At 39.6% G+C, this 7,104-nt stretch overlaps 1 pseudogene; it reads left to right on the forward strand.

The window, feature by feature from the left end:
* Nucleotides 1-3,858: 3,858 nt before the first annotated feature.
* On the forward strand, nt 3,859-4,799 carry LOC122430698 (annotated as a pseudogene).
* The last annotated feature ends 2,305 nt before the right edge of the window (nt 4,800-7,104 follow it).

Genomic DNA, 7,104 nt, shown 5'->3' on the forward strand with positions numbered 1-7,104 from the left:
CTTTCCTTTTCCCTGTATCTTTTCCTATCACTTTCTCACTCCTCTCCAATCTTTCTGCTATGTAACTTCCTTACTCTATTTTTTTCCCCATTTGCTCTAAGTAGACTCTAACACATTTTCACTCTTGTCATGGAATATAAACACAAATATATTTGTTTCACCTTGGTTCTTAACCTGCTCAGTCGTAGATATCATGTGTCATTTTTCTAGTTTAGTCTAAGTAGTGATTCCTCATCATTTTGATGGCTGTGACCCCTTTTAAGAACTCGAGAATACTTATGGACATTGTCCCAGAAAAATATGTGTCTGTGTGTGTATGTCTGTGTGTATCTCCCTCTCCATCCCCCCGACATGACATGCTGAAAATGATGTCAAGGGATTAAGATTCAGATTAACCACAACATAACTTGGATCTAAATTCTAATCCTGAATCTAAGACATTGGGCACTTTTGTCCTCTCTTGACCTTCATCTTTTCAAATACGATTTGAGACACAAACTGAGTTTGTCTTTTTATCTCCTTCCAGATTTAGCCATGTAGGATTTACTCTGCATTAGTTATAACATATGTCTGCTCTATGGCTCTCCATTGTATGATGATAATAAAGATAATAATTCCTTTACAGTTAAGGAATTGTGCCATAGAAGTATTCATTAGAACATTAAGATTTGGGCTCCTGGATTGTTAAATTGTTCCCTGGCCTAACTGTTCTCATAAATTTTGAGAGAAGAAATTAAAAATAACCACTTTAATATATTTACAGTGTTCTTGTCCCTGGAGAGTCATTCAAATGACTAACATTGCTTGGTGTGTCATTTCCTGGTATTCACTTCAAATCTATTATACCCAGAGTAAACACTCAGCCTGATAGTCCTTTTTCTATCCATTTTATTGTCCGACTCACCTTTCAGCCATACAACTGTATGAGGCTTCTTTTTCACCAACATGAAACCTGGACTGAGACTTTGAAAAGTTCAGAAATAATTATAAACCAACTGTAATCAGGTGACTCACGCTTAGCAAACTCCTCACCAGATCTCTATTTTGGCAGGGAGAGAGAGTGTCAGAAATTACTATCTGGTAATCATAAATAATGTGGCAAATTACTTAATCTTCTATTATGCAGTTTACTCTTCTGAGACACTTTGATTTTCAGTCATAAGTAATGTGGCAAATTATTATTCTGTTTACTCTTCTGTAAATGGGGAATAATAATACAACTACTACAGATGGTTGTTAAGAGGATTAAATATGTTAATATATATAAAGGGCCGATAATCGTGTCATCTAGCTCAGAGTGAGTACTAACTATTAGTTATTATTTATTTAATTTACTGATTTTTAACAGTACATTGGAGCCAGATAATAATGTGAGGAGTGGTGAGGGGAAGGGATGAAGACAGGACTCATAATTCCCTAGACTTCTCAAGTGCTCCCAGTTCCTCTCTTGTGTTCTATATTTTGTACTCATCTATATTTTCATAAATGCAAGGAGCAATTTTCCATTTTTTGGTTACATCTTTAGCCCTGAACTTCTCCTTGGTTTTGGAGTCATGCATTCAACTGCACTTTGGATATCATCAATTGCTTGGTCCATAGGTTCCTCAAAGTCAATAGATATAGGAACAAATCTATTATTTACCTTAAAAATAGATTTTCATTCTATAATTCACTTAGTTCCATATTTCATTGAATAGCACTACCATCCACCATGTTGAATTAAGAAAATAATTTAGCATTATAGGAATGAGGTTGTTTTCAATGTCTAAACTTTTGCTAATTTTGTTTTATTGCATGTTATAATTTCTCTTCTCTGATTTGAAAACTTTCCCCTTTCTGCTCTTGGATCAATAGAATCAATAGAACGTATTCTTTTTATTCAAAACTTCAATGAAAATAAAATCAAAACATGTTACCTAAAAAAGCCATGGTCTAAATAAACTTTTATGATCTATTTTATCATAAAAATTTTAGATGTCTTATTATTCCCTGAGGCAATGAAGAAAAAATGCTGAAGCATGTGAGTATGATGGGTTCCTCAAAGTTAATAATCTGTTTTTCTGATTCATTTCTGACTCATCACACACATTAGTCTTGATTTTACACTTAAAAGTTGCTTTCCCTTTGTATATTAAAAAAAGAAAACTGTTTAGGATGTTAAATTAAGTTCATCTGATTTCATATGGTTGCTTTAGGAGCAGAAAATATCCTATTTCAGATAGTTCATGAAATTTGTTATTTCTGAATCTCTTTTAGAGAATACAAAAAAACCTCTTCATAGTGTTACGAAATATTCTTTATATTCAGTGATTTACTTTATCCATAGTTTTTGAAATTTTTTGTATGTACATTTGTGCAATGCTAATTAGAATCTTCAAATTTAGTTAAATTGAAAGAATTATAAAAGTTAATCCATATCTCTTCCGTACTTAGATCAGAAATAGGATACATAATATATCCATATATTTTAGTAAAGAAAAACTTATTGCCATTTTAGGCTGTTTCTTTTACCAATATCTTCCATATGGACGAAGATGAAAATGTGAACACCTCATAATTGAAGGAATGGCATGCTGGAAAGAATACAGTGTATTGTGCATTATTGATGACAGTTCAAATACACAAATGCACAAAGATGCTTTGATAGGCTTGGGTGATGGGTGAATACTAAAACTATGAAACTGAACACTTATCAACTATTTATGTATGAACCTGTGTTTTCACAAAAACCGGCATAAAAAATGGTTTCAGCACTAAATAACAGAAACCGGTGTGAAAACGTCTTTTTAGCTTCACATATGAATAATTCAATTTCAGACCACAGTGTTCTCAAGGTTGCTTTGAAAGTTCATGAAATGTATTAGTGCAGTGGCAGAAATAGAATAAGGAATGCAGGGTAACAGCTCGCATTGTGTAACTGTTTAGAATATTTAACAATAATAGACAGGAAGAGTATAGTGAAAAAAAATCGCAAAGGAGGAACTAAGTGACAACTTGGCAAGGGTGTTTATGGAGAAATCTAAATTTAACAAAATGAATGACCGAGCCACATTGTCTTGTCCTCTCAGTTTAGAAAATACAATAATATTTTCTTTTATCTGCATTTCCATAGTTATTTTTCTCCTTTTCCAATTATGATATAATGGATTTAGAATCCTTGGAGTCTAATTCTGGATCTGCCATGAGTTATATATGAGAAATTCAACAATTTATTTAATCTCTCTGAATCATAATTTCTTCATCATCTATGAAATAGAAATATTATTCCTATCTTACGTATAGGACTCTGTTATTGTTTAGTCACTCAGTCGTGTTCCATTCTTTGTGACCCCCATGGACTGTAGCCCACCAGGCTCCTCTGCCAGTAGGATTTCCCAGGCAAGAATACTGGAGTGGGTTGCCATTTCCTTCTCCAGGGGATCTTCCCTTATCAGTCTCTATTAAGGCTTAACTCGAAAATGGTCATAAAAATTCTCTGTAAACTATAAACATGCCTCGTTTTTTCCTTTTCTTTTCTCTACTCTATTTTGTTTTCCTTCCCTTTCTCTTTTCTTTCCTTCATCAGTTTTCAAGCCTTCTACTCTCTTTGCCACTTGCTCCTCTCTATCTGGTAATAATAAAACAATGTCTGTCTAGATACCAGCCTGCCTTCAGTCCTCACCCCAGAGAAGGCACCTCTTTCTGGGGTATTTGCTATTCTTGATGTCTCAGTCACAATAGGCTTTATCCTTCCATAAATAGAACCTATGACTGTCTTTCTTTTTATGAATCTATTGGTCTCAAGCTGTGGATTTTGGTGCTGTGGGTCATTTAACTTACTATCACTTCCCCTCTTTCCAGGATAAAAATCTAACTTTTATGGAGATAAGGAATCACACTTTGGTTAAAGAGTTCATCCTGCTGGGCATCCCTCGAACCCAGGGGCAGGAAGTTGTGCTGTTTGTGGTGTTCTTCATCTTCTACTTCTGCACTCTGCTAGGAAATCTGCTCATCCTGCTAGCCGTGGCGTCCGATTCCCACCTCCACACTCCTATGTATTTCTTTCTTTGTAACCTCTTTGTGCTGGATATAGGTTTCTCTTCTGTGAGCACCCCAAAGATGTTGGCCAACCTGCTGGTGAAGAGCCGGGTCATCTCCCTGGGTGGCTGCGTGTCCCAGGTCTTCTTTTACCACTTTCTAGGCTGCACGGAGTCTCTGCTCTACACAGTGATGGCGTATGACCGATTTGCTGCCATCTGCCACCCGCTGCGTTATGCCATCATCATGAACCGTCGTGTGTGTGCCCTGCTGGTGGCTGGCACCTGGGCTCTTAGCTCTTTTCACGCCATAAGCCTCACTACACTGACCTTCCAGTTGCCATACTGCGGGTCTAATGAGATAGATTATTTCTTCTGCGACATCTTTCCTGTTGTCAAATTGGCCTGTGATAACACACTCATCATTGAGACAGTGACTTCACCAACATTGGCCTCGTGCCCATGATCTGTTTCCTCCTCATCGTTTCCTCCTACATGCGCGTCGTCATTGCCGTGGTACAGATGCACTCGGCTGAGGGGCGGCGCAAGGCAGCGTCTATCTGTGTCTCCCACCTCTCTGTGGTCACTCTGTTCTTTGGGCCTTGTGCTCTTGTCTATACCCAGCTGTCTTTGAGCGAGGTGCTGATCACTCCAGTGCAAATCTTTGCAAGTGTAATCACTCCCATGCTGAACCCCACGATCTACACTTTGAGAAACAAAGATGTCAAGGGAGCCCTGAAGAAACTTGTTGGGGGCCAGATTGTTTCAGAGGGAGGTCACTAGTCACTTGTGGGTAAAGCTGATTTTTTCCCTCCTCATTTGCATATTAAATTAGTTTTTAAAATATATCTATGCTATTGTAAAGTTCTTTCTGCCATAAAGAGAGTGGGGAAGCAACTCTAACTGATCCAAACTGGTGGCATTTTCCCCATCTCAGAGACGAGGCATCAGCAAATGTTTCCTCTAAAGGTCCAGGTAGTATGTATTTTAGGGTTTGGGAACCAGAGGGTCTCTATCATAAATACAAAATTCTGCTATGGTAGCAAGAAAACAGTCATAGAATGAATGAATAAACATAAACAAATGAAACAAGACAAGCCTTGATCCTGTGAAATTCTATTTACACAAATAGGCTGCAGGCAGGATATTCCCCACAAGCCATAGTTTGCTGATCTTTGTCAGAGGTTAGTTGAATTTGAAATCAATTTTTTCAAGGCTACGTTGATAGTGGTTTAAGACTGGACTCTGACGTGGGCTGAGTCCTACCAGGGCACAAGCTGAATTATTGATCAAGGATGGTCAGGGAAGGGATGGGTGTCAGGAACACGGGGAGCACACCCTGAAGAGACATCCACAGCATCTCAGTGAGACCTGCTCACTGCCACAGGCTCATCTGAATATGACCCATGCTAAAGTTTGGCTACTTGATGCAAAGAAGAGAAACCCTGATGCTGGGAAAGATTGAGGGCAGGAGAAGGGGATGACAGAGGATGAGATGTTGGATAGCATCACCGACTCATGGACATGGGTTTAAGCAAACTCCAGAAGACAGTGAGGGACAGGGAAGCCTGGCATGCTGCAGACCATGGGGTTGCAAAGAGCCAGACACGATTTAGTGACTGAACAACAACAATGCCAAAAATAATGGGCTTCCCAGGTGGCTCAGTGGTAAAAAAATCTACCTGCCAAGCAGGAGATGCAGGTTCAATCTCTGGGTCGGGAAGATCCCCTGGAGAAGGAAATGGCAACCCCCTTCAGTACTCTTGTCTGGGAAATCCCATGGACAGAGGAGTCTGGTGGGCTACAGTCCATGGGACTGCACAGATTCAGACACAATTTAATGATTAAACAACAGCAACACTGCCTAGAAGTGTACTGATACCTTTGGTCCTGGTGCTAGAGGTGGTTTGCGGCCAGTTTTCTTAGGCTTGAAGGTCATAGAGGTCATTATAGTAGTAGTGTTAGTCACTTAGTCATGTCCAACTCTTTGTGACCCCATGGACTGTGGCCCGACACAGTCCCACTCTGTCCATGGGATTCTCCAGGCAAGAATACTGGAGTGGATTGCCGTTTCCTTCTCTAGAGGATCTTCCCAACCCAGGGAGCGAACCCAGGTCTCCTGCATTGCAGGCAGATTCTTCACCATCTGAGCTACAGGGAAGATGCATAGAGGTCATTACTGTTGCTTATAAAAGCAATTTATGTTTACCTCAGAAGTTGCTCAGCTTCCCTCTGTTGGTATCAACCACTCCATTAGCATCCCAGCTGTAAAACCCTAAAGGTGACTGGGTGGGCACCTTGGAATATTCTGTTGAAATCACTACCAAGTTTTGTCACAAGATAGGATTATTTTATCTCAGTTTAGCAGAGTTGTCAACAGAGTGAATCTCCTCCTGAAGCCTTTAGTTTTTAGACTCCATGCTCAATGGTAAAGGACACAATATGTGTGTGGTGTGTGTGTGTTCATGTGTGTTACTATAGTTTATTCCAGTGTGACCAGGCCCTCTGAGGGAGCTGAGAGGGAGCTGAGAAGTAAAGATAGTTCTCTAGTTGGGACCATGGACTTTGCATGTTTTATTCACACTCCATGTATTCTGGGAACCTATATAAGTTCTTATTTAACTAACTGAGCAAACTGTATTAATAGGTGGTATGGGCAACTTGAGCTGGCCTCAGCCTAACCAGATAGAAAGATATAGATAAAGCCTTCTTTCTAGTGATATTGGGCTAAGTTCTTTTTTCCCATTTCCACATAAAAACAGATCCAACAAAATCCGTGGTGCCAAGCCCCCAGAATATTTAAAGTGGCTAGTATATTGGAGGGGGCTTCCCTTGTAGCTCAGTTGGTAAAGAATCTGCCTGCAATGCAGGAGACCCGGGTTCGATTCCTGGGTCAGGAAGATCTCCTGGAGAAGGAAGCAGCAACCCACTGCAGTATTCTTGCCTGGAGAATCCAATGGACAGAGGAGCCTGGCAGGCTATAGTCCATGGGGTCGTAAGAATTGAGCACAACTTAGCCACTAAACTACTACTACTACTATAGTATACTGGAGCGACTTCCCTGGTGAACCAGTGGTTAAGACTCTGT

This window comes from Cervus canadensis, chromosome 29 (assembly GCF_019320065.1).
Source record: "Cervus canadensis isolate Bull #8, Minnesota chromosome 29, ASM1932006v1, whole genome shotgun sequence".
NCBI classification, from domain to species: Eukaryota; Metazoa; Chordata; class Mammalia; order Artiodactyla; family Cervidae; genus Cervus; species Cervus canadensis.